The following is a 16305-nucleotide window of genomic DNA, read 5'->3' as shown; positions in this document are numbered from 1 at the left end:
CCCCTCCCACCACCTAAATCTTTCCTCCCAGGCTTTGTGGGATTTAGTGCCAGCTCACAACACAAGTGTGACAGCTGGTTAGTGTCCAAAGTCCTTTTTGTTGTTTCAGCTTTAATCAGGAAATGATTTGTCAGAGGATCAAAGCACTCTTGGATGAATTAACTTTTTTTTGTCAAACTGTAGCTTTGATGCATATGTAAATATTGTCTGATATTTATTGGGACGAAGTGATCCTTGCACAGAAGTGATTTTTGGCTATAACCCTAGGGTTATAAAACTGGGGTTGGTACTGCTAATTTTACAGAGCAGCCTGCACGGACTGTTAGAGATCACATTTGGAAATAGATCGGGTGGGCCAGTAAGTTGCATGCAGGTGGCGGAAGGTCTCTTAGCTCATCTCCTGATACAATTCTGAAAGCAGGGAACAAACTTCCAGTGTTGACAGTGACTCCTCCCTTTGCCTCCTCTTCTGCCTTTGTTTCTGAAAGCGAGTTGCATGTCACTTGGCACTGTGTTGGCCTTTGGAGGCTTTGTGACACTATGGAAATGTGACTCCTCCTGTGTACTGCTCTAAGGGCTTCTGGGAATTGCAGGGTTTACGGGTGCTCATTGTGCCATGCAAAAATGCAGTGAAGTAAGAACCCCGGGAGAGCTTGACAGTGTTTGCAGCTTGTCTGTCTGTGTGTTAGCAAATACTTTATTGGCAATGCCATGCTGTGAGAGTAGAGTGAGAGAAGGGGTGAGATCCTGTGCCTGAGATTCCTTTGTTCCCTAGAACACAGGTAGGGTGCTGTTGTTGGGACAGGTGTGTACGTGTCTGTGCAGGTGCCAGTGCTGGTGGGAGAAGCATGAGCTGCAGGCACAGATGGAGGTGGTCTTCCGCTAGGGAATGTGTTCTGTGAGGAAATAAAGCTGAGGAAAGTTGTGTTGATGCCTGAGGAGAAGGTGGGAGGGGGAAGGTCAAGGTGCAAGGCAGTGAGGTAGTGGCTGGGTAACATCACTCTTCAGAAGCTTTTACAAGAAAGTTTCTTGAGGGTGAGGGGTGGTGATTCCTTTTGTCCATGAGAGCACACAGCTCTAGATGACTATTTAAGATAACAGTCCCATTATGAAGGATGGATACGTTCTCTTCAATATTTGAGAACCAATTGGATTTTTTCCTATGAAAATTGTATTTGGGTGGAACATACCCAAAAAGCAAGTTACACATTCTTTTCCTGCTCTCTGATTTGAAGTACCACATTTCTCAGTCACCCCAAAGTAATTCCCCACCCTGAATGTGGGGAACACATACCCTCTGTGGGCAGGAAGGCCAGGCCCTGCTCTCCAGAAACAAATGGATGATGCATTGCATGGTGGCTCAGCTGCCAGTATCTCTCAGGCACCTGACACCTCTTCTTGATTCCATATGGAGGGAAAGGAAGGCACGGAAATCTGGTGTGGCAAACCCTGTTCTGCTGCCTGCAGTGCCTTTGGGGATGTGAATGGCTTGTGCTGCAGCACTGTGTAGCTTGAAGCAGGTGGGTTTGTGCTCTGGAGAAGGGAGAAGAAAATTGGTGGTACATGGTGAACTCTGGGCTATTGAGTGTGTGTCTGTCTGGTACACCTGAGGGCGAAATGGAAAGAAATGCATGGTGTCAGGATGCCTGATGGATGTAAGAGTTGGATCGAGGCACACAGAAAAGACATAAAGTGAGATGTTAATCAGTAACAAGCTGAGTCATCTTGCAGCAGCTTGCAATGCCAAGTAGAGATGTACACAGCATGAAAGGAAGGAATGTGCACAAGTGTGTTTATTCCAAGTACTGAAGGACTCGCCTTCATTCTTACACAAAACCAGGGCATTTTATTGCTTTTGAGAAGAAGTAACAGGATGTAATAGGAAATGTGTCCCTATGCTTTTTATTCTCTGTAATGTTCTTCAGATGGAATAGCCTTGGTGTGAAATTGCCTGGTAATCATCCAGAGGGCAGCTGCTCACCCAGCCTATGTTCTCGACATCAGTGTTCTTGATCCAGGCTGCTGCATCTTCAGGGTCTTTTAAATGACCTCTTCCTGATTTCTTGTCCAAAGAAGGGCTTCAAGCCAGTCAGTTTGTCAGAAAAGAGCTTGAAGAGAGGGACTCATTTACCTAGAATGATGTATCTTCTAAAGAAGGTCTCTCCCTTAAAAGGAAAGAAAGCAGAACAAATAGTATTCCTGTTGTTTGCCCAGAACAAAGTCTGTTTTGTTTCAAGGAAGTATCTGGTCCTTGACATTTTCATTTTCTTATTGTTGGCTCTGAATTGCTCACCTGAGACTGAGCTGCAGGTGTCTTCAGGTTCAAACGAAGTAGAGCATTCTTGCTTCTCAAATTTCAATGAAATTTGTGTGCTGTAAGACCAGAAACTATAATCTTTTTTTTTTTTTTCTAGGGAAAAATAGGTGGCTGAAATTGTTGTGTGGGTGGGTATAAAGCAACGGGTGAGGACAGAGGGATAAAAAATTTGTGTGAGAAAGCACAGCTGGCTAGGCTGCACATCTCCAGTGGATTGAGCTCTGTGTATCTAGAGGGTGATAACACAAAATAAAAAGATTGTTTCCATTGCCTATGTTTGTCCAATTGGCCTGTTGCCCAGTTGTACTCATGCAGTTGTGAAGACGTGGTCTGGGTGTTCCTGCTTCACTCTGGGTAAAGCAAAGATGAAGAGAAGTAGTGCTGGGAGCTACTGATGTAACTGGAAAGGTGCAATGAGATTAGAGAGGTGCTTTTGGTGTGGCACAAATTTATAGCTTGTCCTTCCTCATTAAAAAAATAAAAAAAAAATAATTTAAGAAACTCCATGATTTTTGTCCTAGCTAAAATGAGGGACATCTCAGTCATAAACAGAATGAAAGGGAGAAACGTATGTTGGATGAATGAAACCTATGTTCAGGTAGGTGGATGTTTTACTTACATTTTTAATGGTTGTGGTGTCCCTTTGCTACTCTAAAATGCTGCAGCTGAGTGCAGATGTTTTAGAGAATACTTGACTTCTGGATGTATCTGCCTAATGACAGCCCAGAGTTTTGACTTTTGCTATTGGTACTTCTGTTATTTGTGTTGTGCTGGTACTAACAGAGCAGTCTTTGCAGAATGCTTGTGATCCATAGTGTGAAAAGTGTGCTGAACTCTTTTTGTGGAGTGTTTTTGCATTGTTTCTTCTGTGTGGCTCATGTCTTGTTTTAGTGCTATATCCAAGCAGCTTTTTTTAGCCTTTGATCCAAGATAACTGACACTTAACAGAGTCTGGCTTCCTTGGTTTAAAAGTGTGTTAGCTACCCATGTCTTAAACTGGCATGTCACTTGCAACGGCATTCTGGTCCTGCCCTTACAGCAAGGTGTTTCTACCCTGTTACAGCTTGTTCAGAAATAGTTTATTTCAGGGAAACTTGTTCAGCTAAGAGATATGAGATCTCCTCTCATTATACATTTGAAAGCATCTATGCCTTTGGCATGCTGACCTCCTACCAAACTCACTGTGCAAGGTAAGTTGGTGCCCTGAAAATCAGTCAGGCAACAGCAATAGCACTTTACTTTCACTCTTTCTTGCTGCTGATAGAGAAAATCTTGAGATGATTGTGTCTTTTTAATGTAATTTTTCAAAACAAATGAAGCCAGTTCTTAAAATGCTATCAAGTGCTCGTTTGTAGATAAGCACACACTCTGCAGCTAGAAGCTTTGCAATGCCTGGGTGAGGAGGAATTAATTAGCAACCTTCTTGCTAGGTGGTGTCCTCTTTCACTGTTCTCAGATTGCAGAGTAAGAATAAGAAAAAAACCTACCTGATTATCTCTTTTCTTGATTTCACGTCGGCCCACTCCAGACAGTTTATGCCAAACATTCTGGGTAGAGTTCAGTTAAAGTTTCCACCAGACAGGGCCTTTGCGGAGCTGGGTGTTGCCATTCCCACCTTACACACTCTGCCTGTCCTTGCTGTCCTTCGGCTGGTGCAGTCCTGTTGGTCGCTGCTGGGAGGTGTTGGGGACAAGGGACACGACTGCTGCAGTATGAAGGGTGAGAATCAGCATTGTCACTGCAGGCTGCAGCTTTGCCTGTGCCCATGAGGTTTCACCAGGGCTAAAAAACCCAACACTTTCTCCAAACCCTCACTCTCTCTGTGTAGGACTTCACTGTTAGAGCCAGAAGTCGCCTTTCCCTTGGCTTCGTTTTGTTCACTAAACATTGCTCTAAGAAAGCAAGTCTTTAATTACTGTTTTGATAGGTGCAGATATTTGTTGAGAATAAAACATGAAAGTAAATATGTCAGCCTTTTTCCACCTACACAGTAAAAATTAAATTCCTGCAACTACCTTTAGAAAAACAACTTTTCCCTTACACTTGTGGTAAGAAGCTGTTTTGTGGCAGCGTGTCTTTGAGTGTATTTACATGCCCCCCCCTTTACCGCCCTGAAACTTGTTGGTACTGTTGTTGCAGGAGGTTTTTTGTTTATAGTATGGCTGTATTAGCACTGTAGCTGGGTAGAGGCTGCTACTCTTGACCCCTGGTGTTTCTGTGAAGGTCACAATGGAGGAGCTGGAATTCCTGCCTTGATTACATTACAGCAGAATATCCATGCTGGTTTTCCCAAAAGATTAACAGAATGATGCTGCACTGCTTTGAAATGTGATCTCAGAGCATCTAGCGCTCAGAACAGCTTCTTTCATGTTTAACACATGCATAGATTTTCTGTATTTTTAAATGACTAATTACTACTCCTTGGAGTAAAATGTGAATGGTAGTTTATCACACTGGTTGTTTGCTATTGCTTTTGTCTTTCTCGCCAGAAGCCTTCAGTGCTCTACTGTGAAGTAGCAGGAAGAGTGAGACTTTGTTTCCCTGATAATATTTTGAGGTAGCTAAACTGCAACTATTACGCAGATGCTGTAATGTACCGTAAGGTACAGCTCTACAAATTGTAAGAATAAATACACAAAAAATTGTCCAGTGGTTAGGCTTGGTAGACTGCAGAGATGCCTGCAGAACTGCAGCAAAACTGAAGGCACAGATGTTGCTGTTCTAGGGCTTTCGGGAAAGCTTGCTAAAGAGAGCTGTGTGCCTTTCCCTCCTTATATATAGCTTGGCTCCAAGAGCAAGTAGATTCTTTGCTTCAATCCAGCTGCACTGTGAAATGTGGTATCAAAGCATCTGCTCTATTGTGAGCAATTGGTTTATTGGTCATTGGCCCTGCCATGGTCAACAAAGCAGGGACATTTTGTAGGTGCCCCTGTTTCATGCAATGTCTGTGGTTTTCTCTGTGCTTGTGGTCTGGGATGGTGCCAGAGTACCTCAGGATGATTTGTCTTTGTCTTAGCTTATGTATGCTAAGAGCACTTCCAAACTGGACTGCACCTCCAGGGAAAATATGAACATATCTGTTTTCATTGATGTTTCCCCTCAAAGCAGCTTAATCTCCAATCATTCTGGAAATAGTCTCTCTTTTTATAATGATAAAAGGCTCTTCCCCTCTTTCTCTCAGAACTTAGGTATTGAGAAGGAAGACTGGAACACTTGTTTATGCACCTGAATTACCCCTCCTTCCTTTTACCCCAAATCCTCATGTGCCTACAGACAGACTATACATGGCAACATTTTTTTGGATGGAAGCCCACAATAATACTGGTTTTTTTCTGTCACTGCTCATGAAAGTGTCATGAAGGCACTTGCTGCAGGGCAGAGCAGGAAGATGTTAATGTTTCTAGTGTGTACTCCAGATGTTTATGCAATGTGCCTAAGCTTGCTGTGGAATACAAAATATTTGTGAAAGGCCCCCAGGTCTATCCATGGATAAGCTATTGGTCCAGGTTTTCTGAACAAAGCAGGAGAGAGAGCTTACTGACAAGCTTTAATTAGCTGTGTTCTCTAGTAGTTCTTTCCCAGGAGAATGACTTGGGGAAGGTTGTTATCAAATGACTTTGAAACTGGAAAACCGTAATGTTGACTTTTCCCTTTATTTGTGTTTACTGGAATAGCAAATACTGAAACAGACTGGAGAAATTCCTTCTCTTAAACAGTGGCAATTAAATGATTGCAACCAACATTTGATGCAAACTCAGATCCTTGTTCTGTTTCCTCTATTTACCACAAGCCACTTTTGTTTGACTCAAAGCATTTTCATTGCATACCTCAGACCTTTTGAATAGATATTTTAGGTAATGCTTAAGATGGTCACTTTGTCATCTTTTAATTATTTTTTAGTTTATGTGGAAGAGGGAGAGAATCTTCAAAATAAAGCTGTCCACATTTTTCATTGGTGTGTAAGAAAGTACATGGGTGTTACACTCTGCATAAACCATTGTTTACAAAAGCATATTTAAAACTTACCCAAAAAATCTCCAGCAAGTTCTGGTTATATGGTGAAAACAACTTAACATTGACCAGTTTTCATTATCTTGAGATTTCAAATACATGTGGAAAATACTGTCCTGAAATTTTACTTTCTCTGAGGTTGCTGTGGCAGCTTGTATTCCCTGATATACATGCTTATTCTGCATAAAGGCAACACTCATTGTTGATACTACAAAATCTGACTTAAAATATCAAGGGGCACTTCACTGTGTGCATTGCTATGATTTCCAAAGTTTTGGCAGTATAAAATGATGAACAAGAGCAGGGATGATGAACAAGATGCATGAAGCTGGACTATTTGAAAAACAAAACAGAAGAATGCTTCCAGAATTATTCATGTATAATTGCTGGAACAGTGTTCCAGATGCATGCATTGTCCCTAATGCCTGGGGAATTAGCTGAAATGAACACCTTGTATTCCGCATGTATTTGTGCTAAGCACCAGGAACACTGGTCAGTTCCATTGTAGGCAAGGAGTTAGGTCAGTTGCCCAGAACAGCAACATGTAGATGTTGGTATTAAAGTAAGTTCTGGGGCAATTGGGTTCAGAATAGTTACAGATACTGCTGCATCTCACTTGGTCAGGAGTGCAGCTAGATCTTGATTTTGAGTATGAGAACTTAGCTAGAGAAGACTGCTATTTGACATGTGTGTGCAGTTCTTCTGTCTTGTGAACAGCATTTTCTCCCTCTTCAAAAAAAATTGCATTTTGTGTTGCTAGCCTTAAAAAGTACTGAAAACCCTTAAAGTACTGAAAATATTGTACATTTGACAGCTCCAGCTGTGGATATTAGTTTGTATTATTTCATTTTTCTTGGCAGTGTCTCTGCCACCCAGAACTTGAAAGGTGATTGCTGCTTTATCCTTGAAGGGAAGACACGGCTATATAGAGGGGACACTTGGTATGCTTGGTGTGAACAGGGAACTGGCATCAGCATAGGCAGCCATGATGCAAGAAGTGGATGCCTCTGGAGTCAGGAACAAGCATGGTCTCTTTTCTTCATGCTTCATCTGCCTGTTTACCTTCCAGTGGGTTTTTATCCCACCCAGCCCTGTGGATTGGTTCTGCCGAAGGTCCTTGGGTTTGCTGAGGAGCAGGCAGGCAATACACAGATGTGTGAAGCATCACCCTGCAGGGACGGATGGATGATGAATGGTGGGATGTGGTTGGTGCTACAGTAGGCATCCTTAGAAGTGCCACATGAATGGATGCAATGGGTTTGTGGGGTTGAAGGAAAACAAAATTACAGTATTATCAGTGGTGGGGTAGAAAGCTCAAAATTCATGGTTTAGCCTGCTGAAGTCTTGGTTTGGATTTGGCAGCACTGATGTTTTATCTTGGTAACATAAGCACAGTTAAGTCCAGAGAAAATTTCTCTGGCCCTAAGAAATTTTGTTCCCCTGAGACGTCATGAAAAATTTTCATAATTGATGGTTGGGATATGATCTAAGCCTGGAGTGTCAGTGTGACTTTTCCATTCATATTGGTTTACGGATGAAAGAATGTGTGGCAAATACCCAGAGTAATTATGCATGTTTCTAATGTTTCAGCTTGAATAATACCGCCCACCTTCCCAGAGAGGTCAAGTTACTGTTTCAGGCATTGCAGTTAAATAATGTACCGTGTGCCAGAGAGAAACCGTGGACTAACAGCCCTGTAAGTTTTTACTACAGATTTTTTTTTGCTCTTTCAGGAAATGGTGAAATCAGATCAGATTTGTGTCACTGGGTAGGTTTTGGATTTACAGTCTAATTGACTATTTAAAGTATATCTAAATGAGAGAGTACTTGTGGCTTGAAGTGGTGATTTGTTTTTGAACAGCGGTACTTAATGTTGAAGGAGTATTCAAGTGTGTGTGTGTGTGTGTTTGTGCCTGGTCGGTGTCTCTTTGTGGTGCATTAATTGTTTGCAAACTGCTGCAGCAACACAGACAGTCCCACACAAGTCAAATTCTGCCCGGCAGAAGCGGTGGTGGGATGACAATTAAATTGCTGGTGATTTTTCATTCATGGTGACCCGGAATACCTGCAGGTACGCTGAGATGTTAAAACAGCATTGCAAAGCTTGTGCTGACTTTTTCATCTGCGTTTCCATTCTGTGCTCTACCTCCCCGCCTTTTGCTGGCTGCCCTTGCAAATGGGAGCCTACAGCTTTTCAGACAGAATTGGTTGAGGTTTGCATTGCTTAGGGACCTTCATTTTTCATGCACTGTGTGGGTAGATGGAACTTTTGCATGTAGGTGACATTTTTAGCAGTTCAAGAGAAACATACAGCGACAATCACACTGTGCATACAGGTGTTTTCCACAATCTACTTTGAAAGATTTTTGTTAGACTACAACCTTAATGTCTGTGAGCTGGAGCATGAAAATCTAGTGTTAAAGGTTTTGGAGAGGGGCAGTGGTGTTCTGTATGTAGAGAGAGAGAGTGTGTGTATTAATATTATAAGGAGAGACTCACTACTTATTTTTTTGGTGGAAAGGACAGGAATATTAGGCTGGACCCGACCCAGCTATGGGCACTCACAGCCCAGAAAGCCAGACGTGTCCTGGGCTGCATCCAGAGCAGTGTGGGCAGCAGGGCCAGGGAGGGGATTCTGCCCCTCTGCTCTGCTGAGACCCCACCTGCAGGGCTGCATCAGCTCTGGGCTCCCAGCACAGGACTTACATGGAACTGTTGGAGTGAGTCCAGAGGAGGGACACTAAGGTGCTTAGAGGGATGGAGCACCTGTCCTATGAGGAGAAGCTGAAAGAATTGGGATTGTTCAGCCTGGAAAAGAGAAGGCTTTGGGGTGATGTATTTGCTGCCTTTCAGTATCTAAGGGAGCCTGCAAGAAAGATGGAGGAGGTTTTTTTTACAAGAGCATGTAGCAACAGGATGGGGGTAATGGATTAAAACTGAAAGAAGGTAGGTTTGCATTAGATATTAGGAAAAAACTCTTTACTGTGGAGGGGTAAGACACTGGAACAGATTGCCCAGAAAAGTTGTAGATGTCCCATCCCTGGAAATCTTCAGGGCCAGGCTGATTAGATCTTGGAGCAAGCTGGTTCAGTGAAAGGTGTCCCTGTCCATGGCAGGGGGATTGGAACTAGATATCTTTTATGTCCCTTCCAAGCCAAACCATTTGATGATTCCAAAAATACTGCCATTTGTGTATGCTGCCTTTAGTAGAGTTCCTGATAATGCCATTGCCGAATAAGCATAGCATTATGCATTGCTGAACAAGCCATGGTAAGTTTCAGAAGATAAGAACATCCTGATCACTGCTACCTGTGTCCTACTTCTCCTCCCTTTGTCTTCCTTATGTTAGGACCAGCTGCTTTGTTTCTTAGGGACACTGGCAAATGTCTTACCATGGCTGGGTTTGAAGTGTAATTGGGGAAAGCTGTTGAGAGCTGGTGGTAGAACTATGGGGAATAATCTGTCCTTTACTTTGGAGGCCATATACTTGGTTATTTAATTTTCCTGCTTATTGAATACTTGGAAGTGCTTTTTTTGTCTACCATCTTTCATGTAAAATGTCTGGTTTACTCTTTTTGTCTAGAACACAGTGCTCTTGAAGGCATAGGAACATACAGTAGTTATTCTGGATTAGTTTGCTTCTCAGGAGGTAAATTCAGAATGATCTTATTTTTAGCTGTTCTTCAAGCAATTGATTCAGAACATCTGATGAGACAGCTGTCATATCTGCTGTTTTTTCTTTCTGTACAAGGGAAACAGTATTGCCATGACAATGACCCTGAGAGATACATGACTTCTGAGGACCCTTTTCATTGCAGTCTGCTGCAGTGAGGAGTGTGCCGCCCAATAGCACTGTGCAGCCTGGGATTCATAAATTCATTGTGTTTTCAGAGCTTTAGGCTGAAAATATGATGGAGCCTTTTTTTCTCATCTTGGTTCAGAGTCATAACTTCCACAGAGCTATTACCAGGAGTGTGTGGAGAGTGTTGAGGATCATTACCAAACAGTGCTGGATTTTGAACAGTAGTCCACCACAGCCCTTCCAAAATTCCCATCCTTTAGGAATATAAACTTTAGAATATCACTGGAAAGATGGTCATAAGATCCACTTGAAAATCCTGAAATGCAACTAGGTAACATGCATATGGAAAGCCCAAGCTGCAAAGAAGTGACCTGGTCCAAGGTTTGACTTGGTGCCAGAGGAAGATGTGAGCTTTGTTGTTGATGTTCATTCTGACTTGAAGTCTCAGGATGTTGCCTGTCCCTAATTAAGGGGAGCTTCAGCCTTTAGGCCTAGATATGGAGATGGATATGTGAGGGGCAGGAATTCCCTAAGATGCAGGTTCTTGGCATGCTTCTAGCTAGCATGACCAGCTGCCTATTGTTAGCTATAGCTGTGTTGCACCCAGGAAGATGTGTACTGATGACTGACCTTTGGGGAATGTTTTCATATTCTGTGAGGATGGAGAAATAGTACAAAGAGGACTTTTTACAGGTATTTGCTTTTCTCACTTGAAATCTAGCAACTAAACATTTTTGAATGTCATAAAGGTTATTAGTGTTTCAGATCTGCTGCTCCTGGAGATAATGTCTATCAATTCTATATCTTTAACTGAATTTTAAAGGGTAAGATATCTAGTGAAATATCTTCTGCCTTTTAAAAGTTTCCAGGCCCCTTTCCCTCCCTTCCTCTTCTTGTCCAGCTGAGATGGACTGGAGGAGTAAGCAAGTGACTCTCCTCAGGAGCACCATGTGTCTCACCTAGGAACAAGGCAAGCAAAATAGTGTTTTATGATCCCTTTCAGTTTCATTCCCTGCCTTTGCAGTTCCTCTTCATTGCAAGACAAAAGAAATACCTTCATACCCTTTCCTAATCTCTGCTTGCCTTAAGGAAGCAAACACGGATTCATCATGTCTGTTGTTGCTTATCAGCAGTAATTTATGATATGGTGATGTAAACAAGCAGAGGATACTACTGGATAAGAGATGCAGTACAGGATATGATTGGTGTATGAAGGAAAGTTAAAAGGAGAAGATAGGTAGCTGAGTGTCTTTCCAGTTTTCCTTCTTTCTTGAACCACTTTTTTAGGTAACTTCAGTGCTTCTGTTGTGACACCCTCTTCTCCCTCCATTCCTTGCCTAATGTCAAGTATCCCATCTAAACTGGCCTTGTTAAACACGTCTTGCTTTGGAGCCGTAGAAAATTCACTATGTTTTTAATCTGGACTAATTTTGGTAGCTTAGTTTTGCAGTCAGAGAACAAAGAATTATGTCTGGAGGCACATGGGCATGTGTGGAAAAAAAAAATCCTCACAAACAAAACTTGGATGTGTTAATGACTTTATCTCCTCAGTCACTGGGTGTGAATCCCTATGTAAGTGAAGTCCAAGAGTAGCAGTCTCCCTGCAGATGGGAAAAAAGAAGGTCCTGGGTGAATTCTAACACTGACATTGAGGCTACATCTCTGGCAGCAGCCTTGGTTGCTGTTCATTCTGCTTCTTTGCCCATTTCTGCTTAAGACTCAGATCTCAGTCTGCCAGCTGAAGCTTTCCATTGCAGTGGTGATTGTCTCATGGTATTGTTTGTCCTACCAAGCAAAGGGCTCCTCTCAGAAAGCCCAGTGTGAGCTCCACAGTTTCTGTAGGGAAGGTTCTGAAGGAGGGAGTGGGACATGTATCTCACCTCTGAGTGTCCACGGAATGCTGAGTTAACTTCACCTGGCGTGGCAGCTAAAGCTATTGAGATTCAGCGCAGGTTTGTATGGCTTGCTGGGTTTTGTCACCACCTTGACTAGTTATTTGGAGACTGTGAATGGTACACAGTAAAAGTGGCAATATAGGTGAACAATCAACCTGGGGGTAAAAAAAACATTTTGAAGAAGAGAGCCTTTTATTAGGCAGTGTTAAACTCAAATGTACACCATATGTTTTGACAACATTTGTGAATATTTTTTAAATGGGTTGGGTAGCAAATGTGTCTTTTGTGGCACCTTTCCGTTTTTTCATGATCTGAAGTATTTGTAAGTGTGAAAACTGCTACTTTAACACCTATTTATCAAATGCAATTTAATTACTCATAAGTGAATTGTTATGCTTTTTACAGTGTTTTATTCACCTGTGCTGCATCTGGCAAGCTTATTTGAGTATTTGTCCTCTCTGCTGAGAGCATGAAAAGCTCAAGGACTCTTGATACTGTTTAATCAGTGTGATTTCTCCCTGTCTCAAGGCAATGCACTCTGTTAGACAGTTGTCTCTGTGCTTTTGCTACAAGAAACAGCCTATGTGCTGAAACCAGTCACCAGCTTCTGAACACTATGGTACAAACCCAAGGTGAAGCTGTCTCCTTGTGCTGTGACCTCTGTACAGAGCTGACAGACATGTGAGAAGCCAGCCTTGCCTGCCAGCTTCTAGGTGAGCTGGTGTATACCATTTACCTGCAACGTGAGCCATTAAGTAAATCCTGAATTCATGGGACCTTCTGTTCTGCAGAAGGTCTGTGTCTGTTGAGAGAGGCCATTAGAACAGGATTGTCTTGGAAGTTACTAATTTTCAAATAAATATTTTTGGGGAGAAGAAAGAGGGGACTGGATAGGGGCTCTTCAGTATCTGAAATTGTCTGTTCGGCGTGGCAGTACTTCTCTGAGTATGGTTTGTTTGTGTGCCACAGGGAATGACTCTTCTGTGTCTTTCTTTCTTTATTGTGGACCGGTAGGAGGCTGTGTTCTGCTGCAGGTTGGACTGTGTATCAGGTGTTCCCCTTCCCTATTGCTCTCTGGTTGGTCAAAAACCATTTCCTATTGGGACAGGTGCTTTAAGCTACTGCTGGGTGCATTATTCCTTATTGAATGTGTTTTAACAATTCAAAAGAAGATCAAAGTCCATTTGAAGTACGTGAGGAGCCTGTCTCGGTACCAAGAGGTGGCATCAGGTACATTAGATAAAGTGTTCTGGCTTTAGCCCAGGACTTGTTTTATCTCCACGAAGTTGAAAACAAAGTCACTTTGGCAACAATTTAACTTCTACCCTGCTAACAACCACGCTATTACCTGCTACTTGGAGCTTACCAAATGGAGAGCATTTACACTAGTGCTAGAGGGTTTCTCCATGGTTTGTTTTAAATGTGTCTGTTAAAATGTGGCGTGGATGCTGCAGCTGATTGTCGGACAGTCACCATTATCATTACACATAGCTCCTCTAAGATGCTGACCTGAACCTTTTCTTCTGGAGCCCAGGATACTGTCTGTAGGTATACCCTCTCACATTCCTCCTCCTAGCAGCCGAGGGTGCTCAGTAATTGCTTGTCGATTCTTTTACTGTTTTTCAAGAATTGGTGCAGTGTACAGCTCAGTATTGTGTGCTGAAGGTGGTAGGTTTCAATGGAACACACAGCTTATGAGAGGAAACACCCCTTATGGAGGGCTCATCTTTGGTGTAAGACTCTTTCATGTGGAAGAGACTGCTTGGGGTGGGAGGCGGGTGTCCAAATGGCAATACATCAACATTGTGAGATTCCCAAGGCAAAGCAGTCATGGTACTGTGGTGCCCTGCCCAGATTAATTAGTGTCTCTGAAGCGGTAATTAGCCTGGTGCTTTGTGCCACCCAGACACAGCCTTAGTTATTTCCTTTAGTAATTATGAGAACTTATGTCAGTGAAATGTACCAAGGCTGAATAGTGCTTTTGACTACTTAAAGGCTTTCCTGTCCCAAAGTGTAAAACATGTTCATCAGGAAATAGTGCCTTCACCACTGAAAATGTTACATTCACATTTATTTTTAAAAAATGTCTCCTTCACACCAAGAATGTAACTGCCCCTCTGGTGCTACGCAGGACATCTCTAGCTGACTTAGCAGTGATTGTTGGACGCAACATCTGAGGCATATCTCAATAAGCAATCTAGGCATGTCCTTGCAGTTGAGGGGGCTGATGTTTTCTCAGGCCAGCATAAATTCCTCTTTAGATAAGTGAATCAGGCTGCTGTCTGCTGGAGGGAAGTGTGTGTGTGTGTGTGTGTGTGTGTGTGTGTGTGTGTTGGAGGAGCATGTGGGTGGAGGTGTTCAACAGTGCTAGGATGGAAAAGGAGAGAAGATGGAATACGTATGTTACCCATCTGGTGACTTGTCAGGCTAGTGAAGTATGCTGTGAGACATGGAGCTTTTATTAAAAATTGACACCATGTCTTAGGGACCTTAAGGAATATCTGTTGCATAGCAAGTTTAGCTTAAATCTAAAATTCATAAATCTTATGAAGGTTGAAACTTTATGTAAAAATTACAACTTAATGGACTCCTGTTGTATATTCAATATCTCCACTTAACTGTTTGACCATGTTTGTTTTCATTTCTGCTTTTCTTGCCTTGTGCTTAATACTCAGTTATGCAAATCACTGAGTAAATTTTCTGGCTGGAAATAAAATGAGATTGCCATTTGTGAGGCAGTTTAGAAGAACAATTACTTTTTTATGTGAGATACATACATCTATTCTGTACAGATTAAAATTTTGCTTATTGTTACATATATTATTTTAAATACCGATTGTAACGGAATGTTTTCTGATGTTTGGTGTTTTTATTAATACCTGTTAGGTGTGGTTTGTTCTTCCCTTAAGGGAAAAAATGTACCCATTTTTTCAGTGTACTGTTTTTCATTTTGGTCATGCTTGGATGTGTAGGAGTCAGATGACTGTGTACACATGCATGCTGTGATTTGTTTGGGGTAAAAAGTGAAACAGAAGCATTCTTTCCATCTGGTGTGGAAAACAGGTACCTGATAAGTCTTAGCTCCCAAAGGATTTCTAACTTTCAATCAGCCCTCTTTGATAAAAAGGAAGAATTCCCCCAACATTGTTACTAGTTCATCTTGGGGCTCAAGCCCTGTCCTGGTTCTTGCCTTTGGAGTTGAACAGTACTGTGTTTTTAGGCTGATTTGGAACAGGTGTGGGCATAAACTCTCTTCAGCTAAATTACACAGAGAGTCTGGTAAGGAGTTTATGCTAGCTGTGGGACAATGAGCAGAATGTGACATCTGTTGGAAAAAATAACTCATGAGAAACACCTGAATGATCTTGACTCCATGGTATAGGGACACATGGCAGCAGGGGTTTGAAAGTCAGGTTTATTTGTCCTTGAACAGTGGCCCAGAGTGTATGACTGTGTATAACTCTAACTTTGTGGACTGAACATCTGGAAAGTGCTTTACTGCTTTATAGAGAAGTGTAGTGGAGGAGGCTATAGAGAAGAGCAATGATTGTGATGCTTCCTATAACCTGTGAATATAGAGCTCCAAGAATATGATTTGTTTCCTATAATCTCAAGTTTCTGTATGCAATTGCAGTCTTTATTATTATGTAAATGGAGATGTTTGTAATCAGTTTAGAATATACCCCCATGATAAGAAAGGCATTTTTAAGGTATCATGGATGGGTAACTTGCTGTATAAAGTATTTATATATGGTATTCACATTCTCTGTGGTATTCACATTCACAGAGAGAGACAAAATTCTCCCTCCCAGGATTTTTCCTGGGGTAGGCAGTGAAAAGCTCAGAGAAGAAGAGAAAATAATTCTTACCTCTGTTCGCTGTTCCTGTTGTTTGGCACATGTGGAATGTGTTATGGAGATTGTTTACCAAAAGTGCTTTGGTTATTGGACACTGGTGAAGGTTGTTTTGTTTCCTTGGCCAGTTGGGTCAAAGCTGTGTCCTGACTGTCTCCAGACAGTCATGGATTTTTCTTTAGTATCTTTTTTAGTATAGTATTCTTTAGTATAGTATCAGTGTAATATAGTATAGCTTAATAAAGTATTTGCTCAGCCTCCTGAAGTCACTGGAGTCAATGCACATTATTCCCTGGCTGGGGGATCGTCTGTTTCTACTATACTGATATTTTATACAAATAGCTAAAATTAAAAGTAAATTAATTGAGAAAGTGTTAGAAAGAGGAGGGGGGAAGAAGTTGCTTGGGACTTTAGGATTTCTGGTTT

The 16305-nt window shown here is 42.0% G+C and overlaps 1 protein-coding gene across 6 annotated transcripts in view; it reads left to right on the top strand.

Moving 5' to 3' along the window:
- Positions 1 to 16305, top strand: part of KANK1 (KN motif and ankyrin repeat domains 1) — a 127954-nt gene that overhangs the window by 15051 nt on the left and 96598 nt on the right. The window contains exon 2 of one of the 6 annotated variants that reach the window (XM_030968372.1): positions 7919 to 8024. The exons of 4 other annotated variants lie outside the window; for them this stretch is intronic. The gene's annotated coding sequence lies outside the window, so the exon portion shown is untranslated. Of the gene's footprint in view, positions 1 to 7918; positions 8097 to 16305 lie in introns of all 6 variants that reach the window. One more of the 6 variants, XM_030968373.1, reaches the window with a different exon arrangement.

Source organism: Camarhynchus parvulus, chromosome Z (genome assembly GCF_901933205.1).
Source record: "Camarhynchus parvulus chromosome Z, STF_HiC, whole genome shotgun sequence".
NCBI classification, from domain to species: domain Eukaryota; kingdom Metazoa; phylum Chordata; class Aves; order Passeriformes; family Thraupidae; genus Camarhynchus; species Camarhynchus parvulus.
Note: the sequence above shows the minus strand (reverse complement) of the source record. Positions and strands in the feature narration are given on the sequence as shown.